Raw genomic sequence first — 21,177 nt, forward strand, 5'->3', positions numbered from 1 at the left:
GGCACTTAGCCTCGCTCTTCCACGCTGCCCTGGTGCGGTGGCAGGGGGTAATAGGGTTGGGGTTGATGTCAGCTTATAATGCCAGCTGACATCAAGCCCAGGTTAGTAATGGAGAGGCGTCTATAAGACACCCCCATTACTAACCCCATAGTCAAAGTTAAAAAAAACACAAACACCCAGAATAAAGTCCTTTAATTGAAATAAAGACACAATCCTTTATTGTTCTAAATTAAACCATACTTACCATCACGCCCATTCCAGCTGAAGCCAACGATCTCCTGCAATAAAGGAAAAATAATAAAGCAACCTCATCCTTACCTTTCCATGGTTCCCACGACAGCTTCAGCTCTGCTACATCGAGATGACAGGCTGGACCGCAGCAGAACGACGCCATCCAGCCTGTCATCCCGCAGACACTTAGAAGCGCAGGCTTGCTTGCGCTGCTCAGCGTCTCTCTGTGACGACATCCAGATGAGCCGAGTTCATGTCCAATGAACTCGGCTCACCTCATGCACGTCACTGACAGCGTGGGAAAATTCTCACGCTGAAGCGTTGATTGCAGGAGAATTTTCCCACGCTGTCAGTGATGTGCAGGAGGTGAGCTGAGTTCATTGGACATGAGCTCACCTCATGCACATCACTGACAGCGTGGGAGAATTCTCCTGCACTCAGCACTTCAGCGTGAGAATTTTCCCACGCTGTCAGTGACGTGCATGAGGTGAGCCGAGTTCATTGGACATGACCTCGGCTCATCTGGATGCCGTCACAGCGAGACAGTGAGGAGCGCAAGCATGCCTGCGCTTCTCAGTGTCTGCGGGATGACAGACTGGATGGCAGCGTTCTGCTGCGGTCCAGCCAGTCATCTCGATGTAGCAGAGCTGAAGCTGTCGTGGGAACCATGGAAAGGTAAGGATGAGGTTGGTTTATTATTTTTCTTTTATTGCAGGAGATCGTTGGCTTCAGCTGGAATGGGTGTGATGGTAAGTATGGTTTAATTTAGAACAATAAAGAATTGTGTCTTTATTTCAATTAAAGGACTTTATTCTGGGTGTTGTGTTTTTTTTAAATAATTTACTAGAAATTCATGGCGGTCATGTCTAATACTGGCGTGACCCCATGAATTTTGGGCTTGGGGCCAGCTGATAATACCAAGCTGGCCCTAACCCCTTTATTACCCAGTGAGCCACCGCACCAGGGCCCTGGATGAGTTGGGTACAGTGCCAGAAGATGGCGCTTCTATGAACGCGCCATTTTCCGGGGTGGCTGCGGACTGCAATTTGTAGCGGGGGGGGGCCCAGACAGCTTGGGCCTCCCTGCGCTGCAGATTCCAGCCCCCAGCTGCCTAGTTGTACCTGGCTGGACACAAAAATAGGGCGAAGCCCCACGTACTTTTTTTTTAATTATTTCATGAAATTCATGAAATAATTAAGAAAAGAAGGCCTTCCCTATATTGTTGTGTCCGGCCAGGTACAAATAGGCAGCAGGTGGTTGGGGGCAGCCCGTTCCTGCCTGCTGTACCTGGCTGGACACAAATATAGTGCGAAGCCCCACTTCAATTTTTTTTAATTATTTCATGAAATTCATGAAATAATTAAGAAAAAAAGGGCTTCCCTATATTGTTGTGTCCGGCCAGGTACAAATAGGCAGCTGGTGGATGGGGGCAGCCCGTTCCTGCCTGCTGTACCTGGCTGGACACAAATATAGTGCGAAGCCCCACTTCAATTTTTTTAAATTATTTCAAGAAATTCATGAAATAATTAAAAAAAAATTGACGTGGGGCTTCGCACTATATTTGTGTCCAGCCAGGTACAGCAGGCAGGAACGGGCTGCCCCCAACCACCAGCTGCCTATTTGTACCTGGCCGGACACAACAATATAGGGAAGCCCTTTTTTTCTTAATTATTTCATGAAATAATTTAAAGAAAATTGACGTGGGGCTTCGCCCTGTTTTTGTGTCCAGCCAGGTACAACTAGGCAGCTGGGGGCTGGAATCCGCAGCGCAGGGATGCCCAAGCTTTCTGGGCCCCACCCGCTGCAAATTGCAGTCCGCAGCCACCCCGGAAAATGGCGCGTTCATAGAAGCGCCATCTTCTGGCGCTGTACCCAACTCATCCAGGGCCCTGATGCGGTGGCTCACTGGGTAATAAAGGGGTTAGGGCCAGCTTGGCATTATCAGCTGGCCCTAAGCCCGAAATTCATGGGGTCACGCCAATATTAGACATGACCACCATGAATTTCTAGTAAAGTATTTAAAAAAAACACAACACGCAGAAAAAAGTCCTTTAATTGAAATAAACACACAATTCTTTATTGTTCTAAATAAAACCATACTTACCATCACGCCCATTCCAGCTGAAGCCAACGATCTCCTGAAATAAAAGAAAAATAATAAAGCAACATCATCCTTAACTTTCCATGGTTCCCATGACAGCTTCAGCTCTGCTACATCGAGATGACAGGCTGGACCGCAGCAGAACGCTGCCATCCAGCCTGTCATCCCGCAGACACTGAGAAGCGCAGGCTTGCTTGCGCTCCACAGTGTCTCTCTGTGAGGGCATCCAGATGAGCCGAGTTAATGTCCAATGAACTCGGCTCACCTCATGCACGTCACTGACAGCGTGGGAAAATTCTCCTGCACTCAGCGCTTCAGCGTGGGAGAATTCTCACACTGAAGCGCTGAGTGCAGGAGAATTCTCCCACGCTGTCAGTGACTTGCAGGAGGTGAGCTGAGTTCATTGGACATGAGCTCACCTTATGCACGTCACTGACAGCGTGGGAAAATTCTCCTGCACTCACCGCTTCAGCGTGAGAATTTTCCCACGCTGTCAGTGACGTGCATGAGGTGAGCCGAGTTCATTGGACATGAACTCGGCTCATCTGGATGTCGTCACAGAGAGACGCTGAGCAGCGCAAGCAAGCCTGCGCTTCTCAGTGTCTGCGGGATGAGAGGCTGGATGGCAGCGTTCTGCTGCGGTCCAGCCTGTCATCTCGATGTAGCAGAGCTGAAGCTGTCGTGGGAACCATGGAGAGGTAAGGATGAGGTTGCTTTATTATTTTTCTTTTATTGCAGGAGATCGTTGGCTTCAGCTGGAATGGGCGTGACGGTAAGTATGGTTTAATTTAGAACAATAAAGGATTGTGTCTTTATTTCAATTAAAGGACTTTATTCTGGGTGTTTGTGTTTTTTTTAACTTTGACTATGGGGTTAGTAATGGGGGTGTCTTATAGACGCCTCTCCATTACTAACCTGGGCTTGATGTCAGCTGGCATTATAAGCTGACATCAACCCCAACCCTATTACCCCCTGCCACCGCACCAGGGCAGCGTGGAAGAGCGAGGCTAAGTGCCAGAATTGGCGCATCCTATGAATGCGCCATTTCTGGGGCGGCTGACGGCTGGTGTTTCTAGCCTGGGAGGGGGCCAATATTCATGGCTCCCTTCCTGGGCTATTAATATCAGCCCCCAGCTGTCTGCCTAGCCTTTGCTAGCTATTAAATTAGGGGGGACCCCACGTCATTTTTTTTGGGGAGTCCCCCATTTTAATAGCTAGTAAAGGCTATGTATTCAGCTGGGGGCTGATATTAGTAGCCTGGGAAGCTCCGTGGGTATTACCCCCTTCCCAGGCTTCAAACATCTGCCCCAGCCGTCTGCTTAACCTCCGCTAGAGCCTAAAATTAAGGGGAACCCCACGCCAATTTTTTTAATAATAAATCCTTTGTTTTAATACTAAATGACAAGTACAGTAACCAACACTATCACTGTACTTCATATATATGTGACTGACATGTTTCTATCTATCTAATCTATGTGTGAAGCTCTATTCTGTCTGTTATAAATTGTCGGGTACCGCTGCTGAATTGCCGGCCGGCTTTTTTAAAGAGACGGTGCATGAAAACACTATTATTTTTTTTTATAAATCCTTTACGCTAAATGACAAGTACAGTAAGCAGCACTGTCACTGTACTTCATATATATGTGACTGACATGTTTCTATCTATCTAATCTATGTGTGATTCTCTATTCTGTCTGTTATAAATTGTCGGGTACCGCTGCTGAATTGCCGGCCGGCTTTTTTAAAGAGACGGTGCATGAAAACACTATTATTTTTTTTGATAAATCCTTTACGCTAAATGACAAGTACAGTAAGCAGCACTTTCACTGTACTTCGTATATATGTGGCTGACATGTTTATATCTATCTAATCTATGTGTGAAGCTCTATTCTTTCGGTTCTAAATTGTCGGGTACAGGTGTATGCCGCTGCTGAATTGCCGGCTTTTCATGTTTCACTGTTGGCACTGTTCCCATCGATTTGGGCAATCACTGTAATGCCACAACCACCATGGCTGTGGCATTACAGTGAGTGGCTGACAATCCCTGCATGATTGGTGCTCTAAATAGCGCCAGACATGCAGGACATGCTTTTGGTGCACGAACAGTTATCGAACATAACCTCGAACAGCCGAATTTTTTGCAAATCGTTCGGGTTCGTCGAACAACTCGAACACCGCCCAAAACAGCTCGAATTTGAGATTGGCGAACAGTTCTAGTCGAACACCGCTCATCTCTAGTCACCATTAATGATAGTGGGGATGTCAGAGGAAAGAATGCAAAGTAGCAAGTTGATGAAGTGGTCGAAGAAAGTGGTGGCTGATCCTGAGGGTGGTAAATGACAGCCAGTTGGATGTTGGAGGGGGATTAAATGCACACACAGTGCACCTTAAATGAGGGGAGTGTAACGTAGGATGGCAGTGGGATTTGGGTGAAGGAGAAGTTATCTGACAGGAGAAAACCTACCTTTCCACCATGCTTGCCACTGGGGCGGGGGTGTCGGAAAGGGAGAATCCACCGTACGAAAGTTCAGCTGGAGAGGCTGTGTCAGACGGGGTGAGTCAGGTTTCGATGATGACAAGATAGGAAAGTTTGTTAGTAATGAAAAGTAAGGAAAAATGTGTGCAGACAGAGTGAGCATTCCATAGAGCTCCTGTTAGTAGGACTGGGGAAGCGTGGGCTGGGCGAATGGGTAAATGGTTAGAAGGGTTGGGAGAGTTTGTAAGGATACGAGGTGGAAGTGACTGTAGGGATGTGGTGAGGAGGACGTGGACTAGTTGGAGTATAATAACTAGTAGTTGTGTATGAGAATGATGATGTCTAGGCATGAGCGAACATTTCAATGTTCGGTTTGGAAAAGTTCGCTAAACAATTTGACATTCGCCAAATTTATTCGCCGAATGTTCGTCGAACATTTCCAAATGTCAAAGGAGTCAAAGGGGGGACCAAAAAAATGCATATACTGCACTTAGAAAAGGGACCAAAACACATCAAATTAGGTGTAGACACCAGGGAAGTGCCATTAATTGTCCCAGAGTACAAGTACTATAATTATTATTACTGTGACAGCGACATTTATTCAGTTGCGCTTTACATGACAAAAGGGGTCAACGACTGGTATAACAGGAGAGAGGACCTGCCTGCGAGCTCGCACCCTCACGGATGTGATTTGTGGAACCACTGTGCCATGGATCCAGGAGAGCCTGGAGGGGTGTGACTAAGCGAGCACCGGACTGTTCACTAGAGCCGTTGATGGTGAGGTTAGACTTGGCTCCCGATGAACGCCAGGTGCCACTCCAGGACAGACCAACAGACGCGCAGCAGCTGGACCCAGTAGGACAGACTAGATGGTGCAGCAGGCAGAGTCTGTATCGGGAGTGCAGCAGGCAGTGTCTCTATTGGGAGTGCAGCAGGCAGTGTCTGTAACGGGAGTGCAGCAGGCAGAGTCTGTATCAGGAGTGCAGAAGGCAGAGACTGTATCAGGAGTGCAGAAGGCAGAGTCACGCAACCTTACACAACTTAGACTGCAGAACAGGGAGGTTCCACTACAGCAAACCCAATAGATGGACACCCAATCAGGATTCCTCACATTTAAAAAAATTACAGGCAGATGCCAGCAAAATTGTATCAATTTCACTACTGTAGATAGAGTGTAAATAACACCCACACCTGTTCCAGTACAGCCAACCCAGGAGATGGAGACTCAATCAGAAGTGTTTACATTTAAAAAAATAGGGCCTGAGACCACCATTTCCGTGGCCAACAGATTGGAGATGGTGGAGTTTAACCTCTTAACTTTGTCATGTGTAAGATGAAACAATCTTTTACGTGACCACAACAGCAGGATTGAGAGCTGGCTGCAGTGTTGAGAGAGGGCAGAGTACGGTGAAACGGACAAACCGATAGACCTTGAGTGAGGTGTAGGCGGAGATGTTTCGGTGGATTGAGAAATGTGTGGTGTACTCAGAGGACCAAGCACAGCAGGCATGTCCGCTTCACTTACAGCTGACGAGCTGTCACTCAGCCTAACTGCAGTGGGTATACAGCTGGTTCTGTCGGACACCTGTGTGACACAACTTTGCATGGCAACAGAGGAGGAGGAAGAAGCAGCTGAGGTGTTTGACGGGGTGGCTGATGGTTGTTTATTGAAAATCAATTTAGAGTTTATCATGCTTGTGTACCCGTTTGGAGAGAATAATATCTGCACCAAATCCTCAATTTCACTACAGTACAACTATAGAAATGCATGGAGACCAAAACCTCTTCCACTACAGTCAACCCAATGGATGGAGTTGGAGAACTATTCAGGATTCCCCACATTTCCAAAAATTAGCAACAGACACCCGCAATGTCAAATGAATTTCACTACAGTAAAAATAGTGTAAACAAGACCCACACCTGTTCTAGTACAGCCAACCCAGGAGATGGAGACCTAACCAGGAGTGTTCACATTGCCCTAAATGATGGCCTAACACCACCGAAGTGGCATCAATGTCATCAGACTACAAGTAGTTTAATGCAGACCCAAACCTGTCCCACTACACCCAACCTAATGGATGGAGACAATCAAAATTCTCCTCATTTCCCAAAATTAGGGCCTAAAACCTGCAGCAGCATCAGCAAGAGCAGGCAAAGAAGCCATATCACAGACTGCAATTTCAAGAGTTCAATCAGCACACTCAAAATGACAACATCGCCTACTCTGTACAGTCTGCAATTGGAGTGAAAAAGTCCTTTGAGATCCATGACTTGTTCAATTTGATGAAAGTTAGGCGGTCTACACTTTTAGGGGACAGCCTGGTGTGCTTATCCATCAAGACACTACCAGCAGTGCTGAAGACATGTTCAGCGAGTACGCTGGCTGCCGGGCATGATAAAACCTCCAAGGCGTGAGAGACGAGCTCCGGCCATTCAACCATTTTTGAAGACCAAAATGTAAAAGGGTCTAAACCCTCCCTGATGGTATTGATATTGAACTCTAGAGACTCCTGCACCATCCTCTCCAGTCATTCACCTCGTGTCAGACTTGTACTCTGTTGTGCTGGTGCACGAGCTGGTGCAAAAAATGTGTGAAAGGACTCCCAGACACTGCTTCTGCCGCTTACTCTGCTGCTGCTAATGTTTTAGCATTGACGAACTGACGTGCTGGAGGTTGAAAGACCTCAGCAGCGATGCACACTGTGTGCCTCGCCTCACTGTTATATTGAGGAAAACCTCTATTAAGGTTGCTTAAAAGCTTGATTCGATACTCTAACAAAAGCGTGTCCCTTTCCAGGGCGGGAAGCATCTGGCAAAATTGACTCTTATAACGTGTATCTAACAGAGTGACAACCCAGTAGTCAGCATTATTTTGAATCCTAACTATAGAGGGATCATGCTGCAGATGAGTGCATCAAGAAGGCACTCATATGTAGGGCTCTTCCAGGAGGTCCAAAGCCTGTCTACATTGTGGGCTGTGTGTGATGCTTGTTTCCTCCGTCCCCTCTTGCCAACCATGTTCAAACGAGAGGGGATAATTATCCTCTTCATCCTCTGACAGCTGCTCGCCCATAACCTCTTCCTCCTCCATTAGTTCCTCAGCTCTTGCACCTTCACTAACAGTATGCCGGGTATCACCAAACCCCCTCGATCGCTGTAATCCACCGTCACTTGGAATCCGCCTGTGTGACAACAGTCTGGAAATTTGAGACATTGGTATCCTTTCCGCATCCTCCTCTTCTTCTGGGGCCACCACCTCCTGCCCCAGGTTATTCAAAGTTTGCTCCAGCATGTATATGACCGGAATAGTGATGCTGATGATGGCATCATCAGCGCTAACCAGTTTAGTAGCCATTCCAAAACCGTGCAGAAGGGTGCAGAGGTCCTTAATCTGTTTCCACTCCGCAAATGTGACATGCCCCAAGTCCATACTGCGTTGACCCAAGCTATACTTTATGACATACTGCGTCAGAGCTCGTTGCTGCTGGCACAGTCGCTGCAACATGTGCAGAGTGGAATTCCACCGCGTCGGCACATCACAGAACAACCTGTTAACTGGCACGGACAAAGACCTCTGTATCGATGCAAGTCGATGACATGAGGGGTGCGAGCGGCAGAAGTGAGCACACAGCTTCCATAGTTTGTGAAGCAGCTCATCCAGGCCAGGATAGTGGCGGAGAAATCGCTGTACCACCAGGTTGAGGACATGAGCCATGCAAGGCACGTGTGCGAGCTTGCCTCAGCCTAGGGCCGCTAACAGGTTCGCATCGTTATCGCACATGGCCTTCCCTGGCTCTTGGTTCAGCAGAGACAGCCATTGCTCAAACTGAGCCTGGAGAGATGCCCACAACTCTTCACCTGTATGACTGCAATCTCCAAGGCATATTAATTTGAAGACTGAGTGATTACGGTGAGCCTTGACTGCGCAGTACGGAGGTGGTGTGTATTCGCTCCGCACCCTTGAACACGTGTCTCATTAAGGCAGATGTTGAGTGCACAGGTGGAGGCCCTAGAGGAAGTGGAGGATGCAGAAGCAGCAGAGGAAGTGGGAAATAGAGAGATTTCTTCTGTAAGTCTTGGGGATTCCAAGATTTGTGCAGCAGCCTCTTCCCCGCCTGCCCTCACAGCCACCAGAGTCACCCAGTGCCCAGTCAGCGAGATGTAACGCCCTTGGCCATGCTTACTTGTCCAGGTGTCTGTGGTGAAATGCACTCTGACACACATACAGTAGATTTAGACAAGGAATGGTTGATGTTGTCTGCGACCTGCTGGTGTAGCGCAGGCACAACTTTCTTAGAGAAGTAATGGCGACTGTGCAACTGGTACTGGGGGACTGCGACAGCCATCAGTTTTCGGAAACCGTCTGTACCTACCAGACAGAAAGGCAGCATTTCCATGCCCAACAGATTGGAGATGGCGGAGTTCAACCTCTTAGCTTTGTCATTCATAGGATGAAACAATCTTTTACGTGACCACAACTGCAGGACTGATTGCTGGCTAAGGTGCTGAGAGAGGGTGGAGTATGGGGAATGGGAAAAATTGGTGGAGCCTGAGTGAGGTGCAGATGTTACAGTGGATTGAGAAACTTGCGGTTTGCTCGGTAAAACAAACACAGCAGGCGTTTCCGCTTCCGTTACAGCTGACGGGCTGTCACTCAGCCTGACTGCAGCGGGTAAAGAACTGGAGTTTCTGCGATGTGAGACCTGCGTGACAATACTTGGCATGGTAACAGAGGAGGAGGAAGAAGCAGCGGATGAGTTTGATGGGGCAGCTGATAGTTGTTGAGGTGTGCTGGTCCGCACTTCAGCGCAGTAAGATTCCCAGCGTTAAAAATGTTGTTTGAGCATGTGAACGTTCATGCATGTAGTAGTCAATTTATTGCAGTTTTTCCCTCTACTGAGTTTTTTAACACAAATGTTGCAGGTAACGTGAGTTGGCTCATCCTTTGCAGTGACAAAAAAGGCCCATGCTAGGCAACCCTTGCTGCCCCTGCGAGCTGCAGACCCATGACCACTGCTGGTCACAGCACGCTTGTGGCTAAGGATGCAGTGCTCCTCATGCTTGCATCACTCCATGTCTGCGCCGTAGGGCAAAATATAACCTCCTCGTCTTCCTCCTCCACCTCATCAGATGAGCTACTCGGCTGCGTGACTCTGGGTTCACACTAAGTAGCATCTTCAACCTCGTCATCATCCAATGTGTTATCCCATTCCTCACCCTCAGAGTGACCCCTCTCCATTTGTTGCTCTGACAGCACAGTACAGTCCGCATGAGCCTCAGGTATGTGAGTCTCATCGGGATCACCTCACTCCTCTGTGGTTAATGTCTGGTGACGAGTGTCAGAAACCTTCTCGGACCCTACTTCGTCCTGCCCCGAATCCAAGCTAAAAAAATTTTGGGCATCAGTGCAAATGCTTTCCTCCCCTTGACTCTGTGACTGCTTGGAGTACAATTCTGATGCCCATGGTGTAAAATGGGTGAAGAGTTCTACAGACTCGCCCATCTGTGGTTCACTACAGTCAGTTGGGCAGTTGTGATGCAGGGGGAAGCATGGGTAATTGGGGTGCCACCTCTGTGGACTGTACAGCGTGTGATGTTGAGGTGGAAGAAGAAGAAGAAGAGGAGAGGACAATGGAAGCAGAGCTTGCCATCCACTAGATCACCTACTCTTTCTGGGCCTTATCAGCAAGGCGTATCGCTGTGCGGTTGCCAAAGGAAGGGAGTGCAGTAGGCCGTCCACTAACATAAGTTGTCAGTTGTCTTTGGATAGGACCTGTTTGTGTTGATTCCCTAGTGCTTTCACTAACATTACCACGTACCCCACATACACCTTGACCGCCAAGCCTATTCCCCCTTTCACCACGCCCTCTCTTTTCCCCACTCATGTTGGTCAGATACAAAGGTAGGAGCACTCAATTAACTAAAGAAAAATATGTTTTTTCCTGTGCAATAGCTCAGCACACATCTGAATTTCAGCAACACTAATGAAAAGGTAAGATATGGCCTGCTGTGCAACATTACTAAAAGACAAAAGAAATTTGTTAGTGTGTATGAGGCTGATAAAACATATGAGATATTCTCCAAACAATTTCTAACTAAGATGTCCCCTGCTGTATTACTTTAGGAACAGAAGAACCTTTTTTTTTTTAATGTGGATGAGGCCAGTATGAAATAGAATATATGCTCCAAAATATTTCAAACTCAGATCTAGTCAGCTGTATCACTTTACACAGAGCAAAAAATATTTTTGGGTTACTCTTCATAAGCTCTGCATCCAGCTGACTTTGACTGCCACTGACACAGTAGCTGGCTTATAGCACTGTATGACTTTTGGCACAGGAAAAATATTTTTTGGACTGGCCCTAGTAAGAGAAGTTTTACTTTTTTTTTAAAGTGAAACCAGGACAAGTTCAACGCCACTAAAATAGGATCTGCCTTTTAGTAGACTGGATCAACTTTGCCACAGTAAAAATCTTTGGTGGACTCTGCCTGCCAACCAAATATATATATAGGTTTCACTGTGCATACAAGCTGAATTTGACTGCCACTGAGGCAGTAGCTGGCTTATAGCACTGAATGACTTTTGACACAGGAAAAAATATTTTTTGGACTGGGCCTATGTTGGGTGAAGAGAATGGGGCATCAGACTGCGCTGCTCGCCTGTCAGAATTATGTACCAGAGGAATCCAAGTCAATGTAATGATGAAATAGACTTTATTTCTACGCGTTTCATGGTGATCACACCACTTCCTCAGCACAGTCTATAAACATACACATACACATACAGGGTCTATTACTTATAGCAAAAGAATGCATATGGAGACGCCTCCCTTCAAAAAAATCACTAAATCCAGTGGGCGGGGAATCAAACTAAATGCATGTATACCCTGTAAAGCACACACAAAACAATCATAAAGCATAATGGAATAAATTAGTATAAAGAAGAGAAAAGGGCGTAGGGCAAACAAAAGACCATGCACTCCCAGATATAATGCAAGATATAAAAAAATGTATTAATAATACAAAAGCAACACACAAACAAACAAATTTTTTTAAAAACACTTAAAACACATAACTTGTGTAGAAAATATTCAGATACAAGAGGTATGGGAAAATAACCCAAAAATACAGAGAACCTCTAATCTTTGTAGGCACTGTGAAAAAAAGTCTATTTATTGAATCCAGATAGAAAACAATACCTAAGGTCACTGACCACTGGATCAATATATTAATAAACAATCAATATTTGCAGTAAAAAACGTGACCTTGGCAGATGAAAGCATTATATTAAGGATTAATTCATATAGTTAACTACAAAGTGAATGGACCAAACACATGTCGCTGCTCACCAGCAGCTTCGTCAGGGGTAATGAGGTACTGTGTTACCCATGTTTAAATACCTAGGATCAAAGGAGCATGTGACCATTGTCAGGTGTAATGAGTGAGAGGGGAGAAAAGGCATTTGCGGTCCTGGCCTTTTAGCAGACTGAATCAACTTTGCCACAGTAAAAAACCTTTAGTGGACTCTGCCTGTCCTGGTACGCACACCTTTATCAGGACTGCAAATGCCTTTTCCCCCCTCTCACTCATTACACCTGACAATGGTCACATGCTCCTTTGATCCTAGGTATTTAAACATGGGTAACACAGTACCTCATTACCCCTGACGAAGCTGCTGGTGAGCAGCGACATGTGTTTGGTCCATTCACTTTGTAGTTAACTATATAAATTAATCCTTAATATAATGCTTTCATCTGCCAAGGTCACGTTTTTTACTGCAAATATTGATTGTTTATTAATATATTGATCCAGTGGTCAGTGACCTTAGGTATTGTTTTCTATCTGGATTCAATAAATAGACTTTTTTTCACAGTGCCTACAAAGTTTAGAGGTTCTCTGTATTTTTGGGTTATTTTCCCATACCTCTTGTATCTGAATATTTTCTGCACAAGTTATGTGTTTTTAAGTGTTTTTAAAAAAATTTGTTTGTTTGTGTGTTGCTGATGTATTATTAATAACATTTTTTTTGATATCTTGCATTATATCTGGGAGTGTGTGGTCTTTTGTTTGCTCTACGCCCTTTTCTCTTCTTTATACTAACTGATTCCTAGTGTGGGTTTACTATAGCACCCCTTTGTGCATTTTTACAGTTTATCATTGAGCGGTGCCCGCTAAATGTGTTGTGCATAATGGAATATATCACTTAAAAACATTAATCATACATTTAAAAATATAAATGCAGAGTTTTTTTTTTTTTAAATATATTAAAAAATATATTAAAGTTTTTAAATGAATAAATAAATTCTACAAGCTAGGGGAGTGCTTGAACCTATGATTTTGACTCATTCGTTTTTTGTCAGCACACTACTGCTGCTGTTTTAAACCATTGAGCCACGGGTGAATTTGATTTGATCTCTTTATTTGGTGATAGTTTCACAAGAATCGATGAGATCAAAAAAAAAAAATAAATCAATTGATATGTGATTTTTATAGGGATCACCTGACTGCAATTTCTCATAATATTGAACATTCATTCTTTTAAACTAGTCTAAGAGCTTTGGAGCTTCTTTTATCCATTATTATTATTATTATTTTTTTTTTTTTTGATCTGATAGATTCTTGTGAAACTATCACCAAATAAAGAAATCAAATCAAATTCACCCATGACTCAATGGTTTAAAACAGCAGCAACAGGGTGCAGACAAAGAAGTTTTTTTTTTTTTACTGTGAAACCAGGACAAGTTCAACGCCACTAAAATAGGATCTACCTTTTAGCAGACTGGATCAAGTTTGTCACAGTAAAAACCTTTGGTGGACTCTGCCTGCCAACCAAAAATATACTGTATATAGGTTTGACTGTGCGTACAAGCTGAAGTTGACCACCACTGACGTAGTAGCAGGCTTATAGCTCTGTATGACTTTTGGCACAGGAAAAAATATTTTTTGGACTGGGTGTAGCAAGAAAAAAAATATATTTTTTTACTCTGAAACCACCTGAACTTCAACGCCACTAAAATAGTATCTGACACTTAAAAACTTTAGTGCACACAGCTTTCAATATCACAATAGCAACAGAAAAAAAAACTGATTTTGTGCTCTTCAATAAGAAGCTCTGGCACAATTTCAACATCACTAAATGAAAAGGTGCACTGCTCTTGCTTGATCACATTACCAAGTGCAGAAAAAGATTCAAGGTATACTGAAACATGGAGCACTATACCAGCGGTGCACAGCACTATTGTATGGCATGGCCCCTCTGTTTCTGTCAGTACTTGCACAAGAACACCAAAAATGTGCTGCACCAGCGGTTGCAGAGGTACACAGGCCAGGAATTATCTACACTATCTGACTACCACACAAGCCCATCTATCTAGCTAATATCTCTCATTACACAGGAGAACACTGAGCTGCGCCTGTCTCCAGCAGTGACACGCATATAATGGCGCTGAGGGAACATAGCCGCTCTTTATATTGAGAGGACATGTGATTTATGCAGCCAATTGCAGAAGCTCTTATGTCTGGACAGTGTAGATGCTTCCTGCGCTATGATTGGCTGGCCGCTCTTTCCTCAGTTAAAGTTACCGCCCACCGGAAAAAAAAAAAACAGTGCACCGCTGATCTGACCTGTTCTAAGCTCTCCACAGGCCCCACACTCACCTGGCACATGTCACCGCTCACCATACACTTGCACTATTGTAACAAAACTGTTCAAAATACCATGGTTGCCCTGTATTCACGGTCCCGCGCAAATTCATCAAACTTTTCCGATTTTAAGAAAATTTGCTCTCCTTTGCAATCACAAATCCAAATGTGCCATATTCGTGCCGAATTTGAAACTGTCAAACATTCGCCGAACAAATTCGCTCAACACTAATGATGACATCGACCAGGTACTACTTGAGGATGAAGTTAGACTACCAGAAAGATGATCATTAGGAGAATGGCTATGAGGTTAATTTAAGCCTTGCTCTGATTGCTGACTAGATTTTTTCCCCAATTTAGCAGGTGCTGTTTAGGTTATATATTGATAGAGATTTAGAGTTTCTAGCATATTAGAGCAAGGATGTCCATGGTTTAAGTTCTTCCTGTGGAGCCTGCAGCCTACCAAAGTTTCATCTGTTGGAGACGTAAAAATGAACTTCCACATCAAAGATGTCCACATGTCGGACTCTCCATCACCAAGACCACAACCAAAGCTTTTTAAGTCCCTCAATCAAAAGCAAATGCAGAACTACCTGTTCAAGAGCCAACAACAAAAGAAGCTGAATGTTCCCCAGAGGATCTCCACTGTGTATCACTGAGGCCAGTACTCTAATCACATTACCTCCTTAGCACCTCCAAGGTCTCATCCACTGCATAATTATCATCATCATTAGCTCTGACTTGGCTGACAGTTGTTTCTGTGTGGAAAATGTGTTGAGCTCATTGCCCTCTTTCCAAACTGATCCTCACCTCTTGATTTGCTAGGACTCAGAGTGCTACTACCACTGTCAATGCACCTACCCCCAACATAGCTAGGCATTTGAATCATGTCGTATACAGTACCGACCAAAAGTTTGGACACACCTTCTCATTTAAAGATTTTTCTGTATTTTTATGACTATTGAAATTGTACATTCACACTGAAGGCATCAAAACTATGAATTAACACATGTGGAATTATATACTTAACAAAAAAGTGTGAAACAACTGAAGATATGTCTTATATTCTAGGTTCTTCAAAGAAGCCACCTTTGACTTTGATGACTGCTTTGCACACTCTTGGCATTCTCTTGATGAGCTTCAAGAGGTAGTCACCGGAAATGGTTTTCACTTCAAAGGTGTGCCCTGTCAGGTTTAATAAGTGGGATTTCTTGCCTTATAAATGGGGTTGGGACCATCAGTTATGTTGTGCAGAAGTCTGGTGGATACACAGCTGATAGTCCTACTGAATAGACTGTTAGAATTTGTATTATGTCAAGAAAAAATCAGCTAAATAAAGAAAAATGAGTGGCCATCATTACTTTAAGAAATGAAGGTCAGTCAGTCCGAAAAATTGGGAAAACTTTGATAGTGTCCCCAAGTGCAGCTGCAAAAACCATCAAGCGCTACAAAGAAACAGGCTCACATGAGGACCGCCCAGGAAAGGAAGACCAAGAGTCACCTCTGCTTCTGAGGATAAGTTTATCCGAGTCACCAGCCTCAGAAATCGCAGGTTAACAGCAGCTCAGATTAGAGACCAGGTCAATGCCACACAGAGTTCTAGCAGCAGACACATCTCTACAACATCTGTTAAAAGGAGACTTTGTGCAGCCGGCCTTCATGGAAAAATAGCTGCTAGGAAACCACTGCTAAGGACAGGCAACAAGCAGAAGAGACTTGTTTGGGCTAAAGAACACAAGGAATGGACATTAGACCTGTGGAAATCTGTGCTTTGGTCTGATGAGTCCAAATTTCAGATCTTTGGTTCCAACCACCGTGTCTTTGTGCAACGCAGAAAAGGTGAACGGATGGACTCTACATGCCTGGTGCCCACCGTGAAGCATGGAGGAGGAGGTGTGATGGTGTGGGGGTGATTTGCTGGTGAAACTGTTGGGGATTTATTCAAAATTAAAGGCATACTGAACCAGCATGGCTACCACAGCATCTTGCAACAGCATGCTGTTCCATCCAGTTTTCGTTTAGTTGGACCATCATTTATTTTTCAACAGGACAATGACCCCAAACACACCTCCAGTCTGTGTAAGGGCTATTTGACCAAGAAGGAGAGTGATGGGGTGCTACGCCAGATGGCCTGGCCTCCACAGTCACCAGACCTGAGCCCAATCAAGATGGTTTGGGGTGAGCTGGACCGCAGAGTGAAGGCAAAAGTGCCAACAAGTGCTAAGCATCTCTGGAAACTCCTTCAAGATTGTTGGAAGACCATTTCCAGTGAATACCTCTTGAAGCTCATCAAGAGAATTCCAAGAGTGTGCAAAGCAGTCATCAAAGCAAAAGGTGGCTACTTTGAAGAACGTAGAGTATAAGACATATTTTCAGTTGTTTCACACTTTTTGTTAAGTATATAATTCCACATGTGTTAATTCATAGTTTTGATGCCTTCAGTATGAATGTACAATTTTCATAGTCAAGAAAATACAGAAAAATCTTTAAATGAGAAGGTGTGTCCAAACTTTTGGTCTGTACTGTATCTCTTACCGCCCTACGTCTTCCAAGTACAAACAGGATGACGGTTCATCTCTTCCAATAAATCAACTGGAAAAAGTTGTTATTCTGCAGTATCTTCAGTGGCATAACAGACAAAGGTGTCATTGAAATTCTGCTTTACAAAATATTAAGTTTTATTGAGGCAGAAGAGGTGAGCAGCACACTGACTCAAGTGTGTCACTCTCAGGGGTGTCATCATCCTGCTGTAAATGAAAGAAGCTATATTCCATATATTTCATTATGCCCTCCACTTCCTTTCAACTAATATACTTGCCAGACAATAGAGAGCAATGGTGTCCTGCATTTGGCAATACTACTGCTGGGAAGTGTCATAGAATCATAGAATCATAGAATCATAGAATGGTAGAGTTGGAAGGGACCTCCTGGGTCATCTGGTCCAACCCCCTGCTCAAAGCAGGATTCACTAGATCATCTCAGACAGATGTCTGTCCAGCCTCTGTTTGAAGACGTCCATTGAAGGGGAACTCACCACCTCTCGTGGCAGCCTGTTCCACTCATTAATCACCCTAACTGTCAAAAAGTTTTTTCTAATATCTAATCTGTGTCTCCTCCCATTTAGTTTCATCCCATTGCTTCTAGTCTTTCCTTGTGCAAATGAGAATAAAGATGATCCTTCTACAATGTGACAGCCCTTGACATATTTGTAGACAGCTATTAAGTCTCCTCTCAGTCTTCTTTTTTGCAAGCTAAACATTCCCAAATCCTGCAACCGTTCCTCATAGGACATGGTTTGCAGACCAGTCACCATTCTGGTCGCTCTTCTCTGTACTTGCTCCAGTTTGTCTATGTCTTTTTTAAAATGTGGTGCCCAAAACTGTACACAGTATTCCAGATGAGGTCTGACCAAAGAGGAGTAAAGACCGATAATGACTTCACGTGATCTAGACTGTATGCTTCTGTTAATACATCCCAGAATTGTATTTGCCTTTTTTGCTGCTGCATCACACTGTTGACTCATGTTCAGTCTATGATCTATTAGTATACCTAAGTCTTTTTCACATGTACTGTTGCTTAGCTCTATTCCTCCCATTCTGTATATGCTTTTTTCATTTTTATTGCCCAGATGTAGTACTTTGCATTTTTCCCTGTTAAAAACCATTCTGTTGGTTGCTGCCCACTGCTCCAGTTTATTTAGGTCTTTTTGAATCCTCTCTCTCTCTTCTCTAGTATTAGCTATCCCTCCTAGCTTTGTGTCATCAGCAAATTTAATCAGCTTACCCTCAATTCCTTCATCTAAATCATTGATAAAGATGTTGAACAATACAGGTCCCAGGACGGAGCCCTGTGGTACCCCACTTGAGACATTCATCCAGCTGGATGTGAAGCCATTTACAACCACCCTTTGAGTCCGATCACTAAGCCAGTTATGAATCCACCTAACAGTTGCCTGGTCCATTGCATACTTGGTCATTTTTTCAATAAGGATGGTGTGAGATACTTTGTCAAATGCTTTGCTGAAGTCAAGATATACTATATCTACAGCATTTCCCTGATCCACCCAGTCAGTGATTCTGTCATAGAAGGAAATTAAGTTAGTCTGACATGACTTGTTAGTTACAAACCCATGCTGACTCTGGTTAATCACTTCATTCTTATCCATGTACTTACATACATGTTGTTTAATAATTTGTTCAAAGATCTTTCCTGGTATAGAAGTCAGACTCACCGGCCTATAGTTCCCTGGGTCCACCTTCTTCCCCTTTTTGAAGATAGGAACAACATTTGCTCTTCTCCAGTCTTCTGGGACTTCTCCTGTTCTCCAAGAATTTTCAAAGATTATGGAGAGTGGTTCTAAAATTTCTTCTACGATCTCCTTCAGTACTCTGGGGTGTAATTCATCTGGACCTGGAGACTTGAACTCATTTATGTTAGCTAAATATTCCCTCACAATCTTTCGGTTTACAGATAACTTGGATTCCTCTATTCCTTTAAAAGGACAGTGAAGATCAGTTGATGTTACATTTTCTTTCTGAGAGAAAACAGATGCAAAATAGGAATTAAAAAGTTCAGCCTTCTCAACATCCTCTCTTACCATTTCTCCATTTTCATCCTGTAAAAATCCTATAGCATCTTTGACTTTTCTTTTACTTTTGACATACCCCCAAAATCCTTTTTTATTGCTTTTGACAACTCTTGCAAGCCTTAATTCATTGTCAGCTTTAGCTAACCTGATACGTGCCCTACAGGATCTGCAGACTGCATTATAATCTTCTTTAGATATGCCTCCCTCTTTCCATTTAATAAACATTTCTTTCTTTCTTTTTAGCATGTGTTTAAGTTCTGTGTTCATCCATCCTGAGCTAGTGACACTGTTAGGCATTTAAATTATGTACTCCCTCTTTTCCAGCCCCATGTTGTCTGAGTATCTGAATATAAAGCTTTAATATTTATCTAATTTAATAAATAAATTGTAATAATTGTTGTGAAACATCTTTCTTAGCCCCTAGTGTACTGTTGTTTAGAGGACTAAATGGATAGAGTTGTATTTGCCTGACCTAAAGGTCTGTTATGTAAGAGTTGCAGTGGTAAAGCAAAGGAGAATGTGCAATGTGCACAGCATGACTCAAACTGATGGTATGTTTGTCAAAAGGGTGCATCTTTATAATGTGACTAAGAAAAGTGATGTGCCTTCCTCACCATTGCTGTGTCCAAAATGTTTGGTAATCCAGAACATGGCACTGGCAGAAGATAAAAGAAAAAGCTAACCCCACCATGTCAAAAAGTGTGGGATCCATTGGTAGCAGCACCGCTAGCATTTCTGACAGCAATCATTCCAGTAGCATTAAAACAAAACCCAAGTCACAATTAGATTTTTGTCTCTGGCAAGTATATCAGTGGGGGAGGGAGTGGAAGGCATAATGGAATATATGTCACATAGATTATCTCAGTCATAGCAGGATAATGTAGCCTCTGATAATGACACCATCAGCTTGAATCAATGATCAGCTCAGTCCACATTCTCCTCAGACATAAGACTTAATGTTTTATATAGCAGAATTTAATTTCTGTCAGTGACAGCTGTTTCTGTTCTGCCCCTTAGCCACCTAGTCCACAGCACATCACGAGCTAAAGAAGATAATACACCAGAACACCTTCTCCCAGATGACTTATTGGAAGAGTTGAACAATCAGACTTTGTACTTGGAACACTTGAGTCTAGAAGAGATGAAGGACTCAATTCTAATGCCAAGCATTGTTTTTGGCTCTGTGAGCCATGATTGTTGGGGACATTGGCGGTGATTGAAGTAGTGTTGAGCCACCCCCGTAGTGTTCGAGTTCGGTTCGGTTCGTCGAACACCCGTGTGTTCGCCGAACTGTTCGTCGAACTGTTCGTCGAACACCTTCGAACACCGTTAAAACCAATGGCAGGCAAACAAAAACACATAGAAACACATAGAAAACACCTTCAAAGGTGTCCAAAAGCTGACAAACTGCTCAGAAGATACAACTAACACATGGAAAAGTGACAAGTACATATAGTCATGCGAAAAGAAAAGAGGGGGAGGAGTAAAAGGAGGGGGAGACACAGATATAGGCATGTCATGCCCTTCTAAAATCCAAAAAGTGAGAAGCCGACACGTTCAGTCCGCTCCTGCCCGTGCCACCTCCGTGTCGCCGGGTTTGTGCCAGAGCCGCGGTGAACCCTGACGGCCAGCCCCCCTCTCCCAATACTGGTGCCTGTCCGCTGGTGGGTCGAGCGAGCCCCCCTGTGGGGGAGGCAGCTCTAAGCTTTTTAATTTAAATTGTCTCTCTAATTTGAATGAATACACTTTAAATCCATTTACAAGGATCCATTGGAGGGCAAGTCTCATGCCAGCAGCCGCGTAATTCCAGCTCCAGTAGCGTCCACTAAAGCTGCTGCAGTTAAAAAGCTTTTATAAGGATCGAGCTCGGCTGTCCAACGCAAGGCATCCTACTGCCAGTCCCAGCCCCTATGCCTTGGGGTGCCTCCTGATGCTCTTCACTGAGTATACCGTGGTCCCGAAGCATTTCCTTTGAAAAAATTAAGTGTCCAAACTACAGGTGGTGTAACTTGCTTAACAGCTGGGATAATCCGCTGACTAGCAGACACTGCTACTAGGCACAAAGTATTTCCTGGGCTAGATGCAGTTAAAAATTTGGAATTAGATACTCTCGTTGGATGCTGAGAAAGCATTCCATAG

This window comes from Phyllobates terribilis, unplaced genomic scaffold (assembly GCF_046119375.1).
Source record: "Phyllobates terribilis strain yellow unplaced genomic scaffold, ASM4611937v1 Scaffold_5__5_contigs__length_657084704, whole genome shotgun sequence".
In the NCBI taxonomy this organism is placed as follows: domain Eukaryota; kingdom Metazoa; phylum Chordata; class Amphibia; order Anura; family Dendrobatidae; genus Phyllobates; species Phyllobates terribilis.